General features: G+C 49.6%; 1 long non-coding RNA gene across 2 annotated transcripts; it reads left to right on the top strand.

Annotated features, from left to right (window-relative positions):
* The first annotated feature begins 822 nt into the window (after positions 1-822).
* On the top strand, positions 823-8,491 carry LOC311585736. 2 transcript variants are annotated; one of them, XR_014775321.1, is made up of 6 exons: positions 823-916; positions 3,465-3,656; positions 3,748-3,839; positions 4,628-4,727; positions 5,145-5,410; positions 7,315-8,491. It is a non-coding gene; the product is annotated as an uncharacterized lncRNA (long non-coding RNA). The 2 variants fall into 2 exon arrangements; XR_014775322.1 differs by lacking the exon at positions 7,315-8,491 and having other exon boundaries at positions 5,145-6,333.
* The last annotated feature ends 431 nt before the right edge of the window (positions 8,492-8,922 follow it).

Here is an 8,922-nt window from a genome sequence, read left to right on the forward strand (position 1 = left end):
AAGCAAACTCTTTCATTTACCCAGAGAAGTTGAAAAATCTCCCAAACCAAAAAGAGCTGAAGCCAGGCTACCTAGGAGGCTAGGCAGACAGACCTGCCTAGGGGACAGGTGAAAGTTGGGGTGGGGAAGGGGAGACAGGCTCAGAGCATCCTCCCTCCTGCTGCTGCCCCCGTGGCCCAGCTTGTCTGGTGCATCTGAGAGCCCTCTTCAGCTCATAGCACGCAGACAGGGTTCTGTCTGTGAGGAATGAGAAAAGACCCAGATCATTCCACGGGCACCACTCTGTCCCAGTGGAAGGCAAGACCTGGCATTCCCCTGGGAATAAAGGATTCATATGTGCAGCATTTAACTTGAGGCAAGATAATTCCACATCATGTTTGTACACACGGACACCAAACCCTGTCCAGCATCTCCCATGGGGCACTGTTGCGTTACACTGCTGGGGAGACATGAGAAATCTAGATAAGGAACTGATGACAGACCAAAATAAGGACACCACGAAAGCCCAACTTTGTGAACCAGTTAATTTTATTGGAGTTACTTATTAGAGCAGAAATGACACAAGGATGGATGGCTCCATCATCAAACACCGTGAAACCTAGAAATCTGGAGCACTCTGTACCACCTGCAGGCAGATCAATGGGCTGAAGAGCAGTTGCGGTGCTTTGAATAAAAACAGCCCCCATAGAGTCATAGGGAGTGGCACTGTTAGGAGGCGTGGCTCTGCTGGAGAAAGTATGTCACTGTCAGGTGGGCTTTGAGGTTTCAAATGTTCAAGCCAAGCCCAGTGTCTCTCTCTCTTCCTGCTTCCTGCCAATGCAGATGTAGGACTCTGAGCTACCTCTCCAGCGCCATGCGCCGTGTCTGCCTGCACGACGCCGTGCCACCATGAGGATAACGGACTAAACCTCTGAACGTAAGCAAGCCCCAACTCAGTGTTTTCCTTTATAAAAGGATGTCTTACCACACGATAGACACCCTAACTAAGGCGGCATCTCTTTCAGATGAGTCAACTCAGTTGGTCTCAGAGTGTCTCTCAGCAGTCTTTGCTGCACACACACACACACTTGGAGAGGGAGGGACGTAGTAAATCTGGTCCGTTTCAGGGACTTCCTGAAGCCTTTGTGCTGTTTACTTCCTGAGCTCAACAAGCCCTTCAAACAGTGGCTTCTCAACCTTCCTAGTGCTGCAGCCTTTAATACAGTGACTCGTGTTGCGGTGACCCCAACCATAAAATTATTTTTGTTACTACTTCATAACTGTAACTTTGCTGCTGTCATGAATCATAATGTAAGCATCCGTGTTGTCCACTGGTCTTAGCCTACCCCTTGAGGGGGCCTGGTTAAATAAGCCTAACCAACTCCAAGACAAGTTTCAGTGTCTCACTGAGCCAGCCTATGCCTAAGTTTCTCTTCCTCATAAACAGAGACTTCAGTTACAGGGAACAAAAAACAAAAAACGAACACAGAAAATGGGCAACCAATCAGAACTGGCCAAGACATCTGGCCAGAGGAGATAAGGTTGCTCAACTGTTGGTTTAAGCGGGGCCCCTAACTCATGACTAACTCCTGACTTGGTGCCAGCCAAAGCCTCCACCTCCTGACTAACTCCTGACTTGGCACCAATCGCCAGTGCACCCTTATCTGCGCTTTTAGTTTACACTGATGGGAACAAAGATGACCTAACTGCATCTGGAATTCCCCTAACTGCCTTTAGAAAGAGCCCGTGAGCTCCCCTGCCTGAGGTCGCCATTCTGCCTGAGTGGTGATCCCTGCATGCTGGACTTCTGCAGAAACAAATGCTCTTTGTTGTTTGCATACTATCTGAGCCTGGGGTCTTTCCTTCAGCGAGTTTCAGACCCTAACACTCTGTGAGAGGGTTGTTCAACCCCAAAGGGTTACAACCCACAGCTTGAGAACGGCTGCTTTAGAACATTGCTTGCCTTAAGGAATCTTCTTCAAGATAAAGGGTTTTTATCCCATAGAGAACTGCTACATGTTGGCATACTTTTTAAAAGATCTATTTTATTGGATTCTTATACCTCTACCTCCCTTCCAACCTTTATTCTACCATAATCCCTTCCAACCTCAACCCCCAACATTAGGTAGGAGAGAAGGGAGGTTAGAGGGAAAACGGGGCATAGACCTTTATAAGTTACTTTCTGCTGATTAGGGACATAGAGTTCCTTGAGGCAAGTCCAATCTTTGTCATCAGAATATCCAGCACTCCAGCAAACCAGCAATCCAGAAATAGCAAACACAGCAGCAGGGAGAACCAGCAGCAGCAGGAGCAGCAGCAGCAGGGGCAGCAACAGCAGGGGCAGCAGCAGCAGCAAGGGGAGCAGCAGCAGGGCAGCAGTAGGGCAGCAGCAGCAATAGTGGAAGCAGCAGCAGGGGCAGCTGCAGGGGTGGCAGCAGCAGCAGCAGGGGCAGCAGTAGCTGCCTTCTTCAGGGTTTCCCACCCCCACTCATCTAAGGACTCTGGCTTTTGTACTCTCTCCAGAGCCCTCGGAATTAAACTATGGGTAACTAGGACACCCCCCCCCCCCCCGCTCCTGCTAGTGCACAAGGCAAACACCTGCTAGGAAGTAGCCTCCTATCCCACACCTGGCATTAAAACAAAAACACATTCACATAACGTAACTGAGTGTTTAAAGAAACCAGAATTCTCACCACAGCTGCATAACAGGCACAAACTGAGAGTCTGTTCCAAAAGTAAAAAGAGGACAAAGCGTATGGGTAGCACAGTGGTATAAGAACATATTCAAACCTTATCAGGGCGGGCTCAGCGGGAGAAGACATTTGCCACCAAGCCCGAAACCTGAGTCCAGTCCCGGGACTTACACTGTGGAAGGAGAGGACTGATGCAGAGATGATTCAGAAATCTTTTTAAATTGAGATAAGACTTTGTAGGAGAAACCAATCCTGGGAACCTTCTGGACGCACAGGTCTGCAGATGCTCTCATTCACACTCTGATGACCTGTCACCTGATGCCTCTGTGCACTCTGCTCTCCCAGGGGCTTCAGCTCTGCACAGTCCCTCCGCTTGAGTTTGCCTTTGTCCATCTGTGGTCCATCTGGACCGAGGCCTGAACCTCCCCTCGGCAGTCCCACGGCTCTGTGACCCGCCAGCAGCTCTCCATCTATCTGGGTGCATTACTATCTTTAAGCAGTGACTATTTGTGAGTTTTTTATTTTAATTTGTTTTATTGGTTTTTCTCTGTGTAGCCTTGGCTGCCCTGGACTCACTTTGTAGACCAGGCTGGCCTCGAACTCACAGCGATCCACCTGCCTCTGCCTCTGCCCTCCTGAGTGCTGGGATTAAAGGCGTGTGCCATCATGCCCGTCTTCCATTTGATTTTTTTTATTTTAACACAGGGTCTTGTGTAGTCCAAGCTGACCTCAAACACAATGTGGATCAAAGGATGACATTGAATTTATGACCTTCCTGCCTCCGCTTCCCAGGTACTGGGGTTACAGGTGTGCACCACCACGCCCAGTTTATGTAGCACTACGGATGGAACTCAGGGCGTCATGCACACCGGGCAAGCACTCTATCAATGAGTCACATCAGCATCCTGCAGTGACTCTTTCATCTGAAGCAGCTTTCTGTCTCTGCCTCAATTCTCTACATTCTAACACTGTGGAAAGACACAGGTATGTCTGTTTCCAGCATAGAGCACCCTGGACCGGGTCGCTGGCCAGGAGATGCTTAGCTCTCTTCTGGGACCTCCCCTCTGTGTTCCAGCCCAAGGATCCTTGGCTCCACTGAGGCATGCCTGGGATTCTCAGGACTTCACCAGAGACACACCCATACCATGACCCTTGCGGAAAGCTCTGGTAGGTCCCCAGGGTTTTTCAAGGTCTGCGAGACAAAAAGGAAAGAGGGAAGTCTCAGTGGCCCAGACCGTTCCGGACAGCTCTGGAAACTGCTTCCTGTTGGAAAGTTCCATAGTTCAGGGATTGTTAGACTACTTGTAGGTAAGGGCTAGAAACCCATGTGTCTGTTTAATTTCGGGTCTTCATGAAGTAGCCCTTCCTTGCTAAGCAGCAGCCGTCATAGCTCCTGTAGCATCAGACCGACAGCCAATCCCAAGGAAGGTGCCTCACCATGACAGCCAATCCCAAGGAAGGTGCCTCACCATGACAGCCAATCCCAAGGAAGGTGCCTCACCATGACAGCCAATCCCAAGGAAGGTGCCTCACCATGACAGCCAATCCCAAGGAAGGTGCCTCACCATGACAGCCAATCCCAAGGAAGGTGCCTCACCATGACAGCCAATCCCAAGGAAGGTGCCTCACCATGACAGCCAATCCCAAGGAAGGTGCCTCACCATGACAGCCAATCCCAAGGAAGGTGCCTCACCATGACAGCCAATCCCAAGGAAGGTGCCTCACTATAACAGCCGTTTCCAATGAAAGCTTCTTTCTTTCTTCCTTCCTTTCTTCCTTGAGAGGCAGAAGGGAAGACCCACCTTGTACCTAGGCCCTGGCCTTTCTTTTGCTCCAGAGCACCTCACTGGGGGAGGTGGGGGGGGGAGATTTACTTGACTCAAGGCCACACCTGTCACCACCATGCCACTTGGGCCTACACTTCTCTGGAGATGTTTGTCTTGTTCATGGTGCAGATTCCAGCTGGAGAGGAATGCGCCTCTGAGAGCAAGGGACAGTGTCAAGGGCCCCAAGTCTATGGACCCAGCCTGGGGACAGCTGCCCTCAGAGGACTGGGTATGAGGTGATGACAGGGGTGGGGTGGTGATACTGTCCCAGCCCAGCATTCAAGAGATAGCAGCTCAGGCTGCCTGGCCCTACCCCTCCCAGGTCCCAAGGAGCCCAAAAGGGAGGGAGGGAGAACAGGGGTGGAGAGGGTGGGGGGATGGGGAGGGTAGAAGTGCCTCCACTCCCTGAAGAGTCTCACCCCTCCCCTCCCCACTCCCTACCCCCCCCCACCCAGTGCCACAGAGCTAGCTTCTGGGCTAGAATCCAGGAATGCCTCAGCCCCAAGTCTTGCACACAGTAGGGAGCCCACCACACAGTAGGCACTGAAAATATTCGCTGAGGACTTATGCAGTGCCCAGCAGGCCTTGCTAGACTCTGCCCACTCCCCAGCCTCCTCTCAGGCTTGCATTGTTACCATTCCTCCAGGTTTGGAATGTGTCTGCTTGCAGTCAATGTCATCTGTCATCGGGTTTTGAGGACACCCAGATCCAGAGCCCTGCTGGGTCTTGGGAAGGACACAGGGCTCATCCAGAGGAACAGGCACAGGTGGACCTCCTCGCCCCTTCAGTGTCTGCCAGGAGAGAACCCCAATCCAGGCCTGGATCCCCAGGGGCTGCGACCTCCCATCATCAGAGGGTCCTTCCCTTCTTGCGGGGTCTCTCCTCCTCCTGAGATCTACACTTCCTGTGAAGGTGACATGTTTGCTCTTCCCTGTTTCAGGCTGTGCTGCCTCTGGTGGAGTCACTCAACCTCTCTGTGCTTTTGTTTCCTCACGGGTACACCAGAAAGTCAGGAGCGTGTCCCATTTCTGTAGCCACTCATCTTGGAAGCATATTTCTGTCCCTTGAGGATTTCCCTGGGAGACTGTCATGTGACCTTGTACTTGCTGATGTAGAGGAATTCAGAACTCAGTTTCTCAGCCCAACTGCTTTGGTGAACATTGCAGAGGCAGCTGCATCTTTGAGAACAGTGACAGCTGAGCTCACATGACTTCAGGGACAGTAATATGTTTAATACACATTTCCCAAAGGATAACCATCTCCCATGTGTGTCTGCATCCTGAAGTGTGTGTGTGTGTGTGTGTGTGTGTGTGTGTGTGTATCAAGCTTGCATCAATTTACAAAACAACAGCAACCTGGGGAGATAGCTCAGTGGATAGTGTTCTCTGCACAAGCAGGAGGAGCTGAGTTTGGATCCAGGTAAAAAGTGGTTCTATGGTGTGCAGGACTGTGGTGGTTCTGTGGTGCACAGGACTGTGGTGGTTCTCGACTGTGGTGGTTCTGTGGTAGCACATTACTGTAGTCTCGGAACTGAGAGCTGGAGACAGGAGCCTCTGGGCTCCAAGCCAATCATTGAGCTTCAGTGAGAGACCTGTTTCAAAAACATTGATTAAGTAAGTAAGGAGGAGGGGCTGGGGAGATGGTTTGGTGATTCAAATCATTTGCTGTCCTTACAGAGAGCCTGAATTCAGTTTCCAGCTCCCTCATGGTATCTTACCACCATGTGTAACCCCAGTTTTAGAGGATCCAATACCTTCTTCTGGCCTTCCTGGATACCAGACATGCACATATGTGGTGGTTTCATTGAGAATGGTTCCCACAGGCTTATGTGTTTAAATGCTCGGGGGTTGGGGGGGGTGGAGGGGGAAGCATCTAGTGGAACTATTTGGGAAGGATTAGGAGGTGTGGCCTTGTTGGAGGAGGTGTGGCCTTGTTGGAGGAGGTGTGTCACTGGCTTGGATGTTTCAGCAGTCTGCACCAGCCTTTGTCTCTCTCTCTGTCTCTGCCCACTGCCTACAAATCAAGATGTGGCTCCCATCTACTTCTCCCTCACCATGCCTGCCTGCTGCCCACCATGCTCCACCAGCTCCCCGCCATGACGGTGTGCTAACCCTGGGAAGCTGGAAGCAAGCCCCAGTTAAATGAGTTCTTCCTTAAGTTGCCTTGGCTATGGTTTCTCTTCAGACCAATAGAACAGTGACAAAGACCATTTGTGCAGACACTCGTATACATAAAATCTGTTTTAAAAGTTAAGTGTAGTGAAGGAAGACATGATGTGGTCACTTCCTGCCTTCACAGATGCATGTGTGAGAAAGCATATCAACATGCATGCACACGCATACAGCACACACACACGCACAGTTTACAGATATACCTACATACATCTTCCTGTGTATTTGTATGTATTTATGAATATGTCAGACAGCAGTGATGTCAACCATGACCCTGGTGACGTCTCAGAGGAGCTGGATGGGAGGGAGGCAGGAAACCTTGGCAATCAGAACATCCCTTTGTGATTAGACACCCTCGAGGCTATAGACAGTTGTCCCCACCATGTCAGAAACCGAGGGGCCAGGACATTCGCCCACACACGTGCTCTAGTGAACAGTCTGCATCCTCAAAGACCCTGGTTTCATTACAGTGTCACTTATTGTGTGGTTTTGACCCTCCTTGTGAGCTTTCCTAGAGGATCATGGGAATAAATATTCCAAAAGGCTGATCCAGTCCACCATGACTGGGGAGGAGAAAGAGTCATGTTACCTCATCAATATGCCACCCACCTAATATATATTCATAAAAATATTTCTAATCCACAGACTCACAACACAGAACCCACTGTGCTGGCCCCATCTTGGTACAGCCCACTGCAGCCTCTCTGGAGTGCTTTGCTAAAGAAACTCCTTAAACTGCCCGCATCTCTTGACCGAATTCTGCCTTGTGAAGAGACAAGAACAGAGAAGTTTCTGTACCACCAGTACTGTGTTGGACAGCAGCACCACACGTAGCTTAGATTGTAGGAACTTGTTGCAGCCATAGGGACTTCTTCTGTCTGTTCGTTTTTATTTTGTCCTTGCCTCACACACTCTAGGCAAGCACTCTACCACTGCCTCATAGCCTCAACCCCTGCTCCCACCTTATTAAGTGATGGCCAAGCACAATGTAGGTGTTGCCTTTTTAACCTGGACTCTGTGTGCAAAGGAAGGTGAGTCACCTGTCCCTTCCCTTCCTCCCATGTTGTAAGCCACTTCAAGGAAACCAGCATTGTAGTTAGAAAATTTTCCATACAGAGCTCCAGGGCTGTAGGACATCAGAGCAATTGAGATGTCACAAATGTCATTTTATATGTTCTAATAGCCATGGTACATAAGCAAATGTGTAAGCTGTCTTCAATCCCTGCACTTGGGAGCCTAAGGCTGGAGGACCAAGGAAGTCGGGACCAGCCTAGGCCTCACAGCAAGTTCAAGCCAAACCTGGGCTTTGAACTAAATTCTAAATTTTATTATGTTTTCTTTAACTCATTGTATTCTAAGTGTTATTATTAAAGCAAGTAAAAAGTACAGAAATATTTTCCTTTTTATCTGAAGAATCACACTTGAAACCCTGGTGTTTCTTTAACACTTGGAGTCCTTGTCAGTTCCAAATGAATAGCTGTGTGTGGCTGAGTGTCCCGTATTGGACAGGCAAGCCTTCTTTCTCAGGGAGCTTTCCAAACTAACTGGGACACACCCAGCTGTTTGACCAAGGTTGGGTGTCAGGAAGACCAGGATCTGCTGAACTAAAGCTCTCTAGGACCTAAAGGAATCTAAATTAAAAACCCAACAGTCACCCCAGAGGGGACCTCTTCAGCACCCTGTTCCCTCTTCCATGAGATCGAGTCGTTTCAATATCCCCTTGGGGTATTTTTGTTGGTTTTGAGGTCATGTGAACCCTAAATGTTAGAAGTCATAACTACTGGCCCAGAAAGGAGCTGACACAAAAATAGTCTTCACGGGGAATGGGGTGAAAGCGGGAGGGAGGGAGGGAGGAATGGGAGGATGCATGGGATGGGATAGCAAATGAGATGTAATATGAATTATTTTATTTTTCAATAAAAATGTGTTAAAAATAAATAAAAAGATAAAACAGATGCTGAGACCCACAACCAAAAAAAAAAAAAATACCCTTCACTGTTAGGAGAGAGAGCCTCATAGCCACAGGAAGGGAGAGAGAGGAGAATCCGGAAGGGCCCCATTAGTGCATCACAGCCAAGGTGATGGGGTTGGAAGGGAGAATGGGCTTTGCATTAAACGCCTAGGAGATGCTGCGGTACAGCAAGGTGGGGACGGAGGAGGGTAAAGGAAAACACCCCCAAGTCCCTTGGACAGTGGTTTTCTGACACGTTTTTCAAGAGATGATAAAGACTCCCACAGTACGTGACTCTGCCT

The sequence above is a fragment of the Acomys minous genome, assembly GCF_964271855.1.
Source record: "Acomys minous genome assembly, chromosome: 16".
NCBI lineage: Eukaryota > Metazoa > Chordata > Mammalia > Rodentia > Muridae > Acomys > Acomys minous.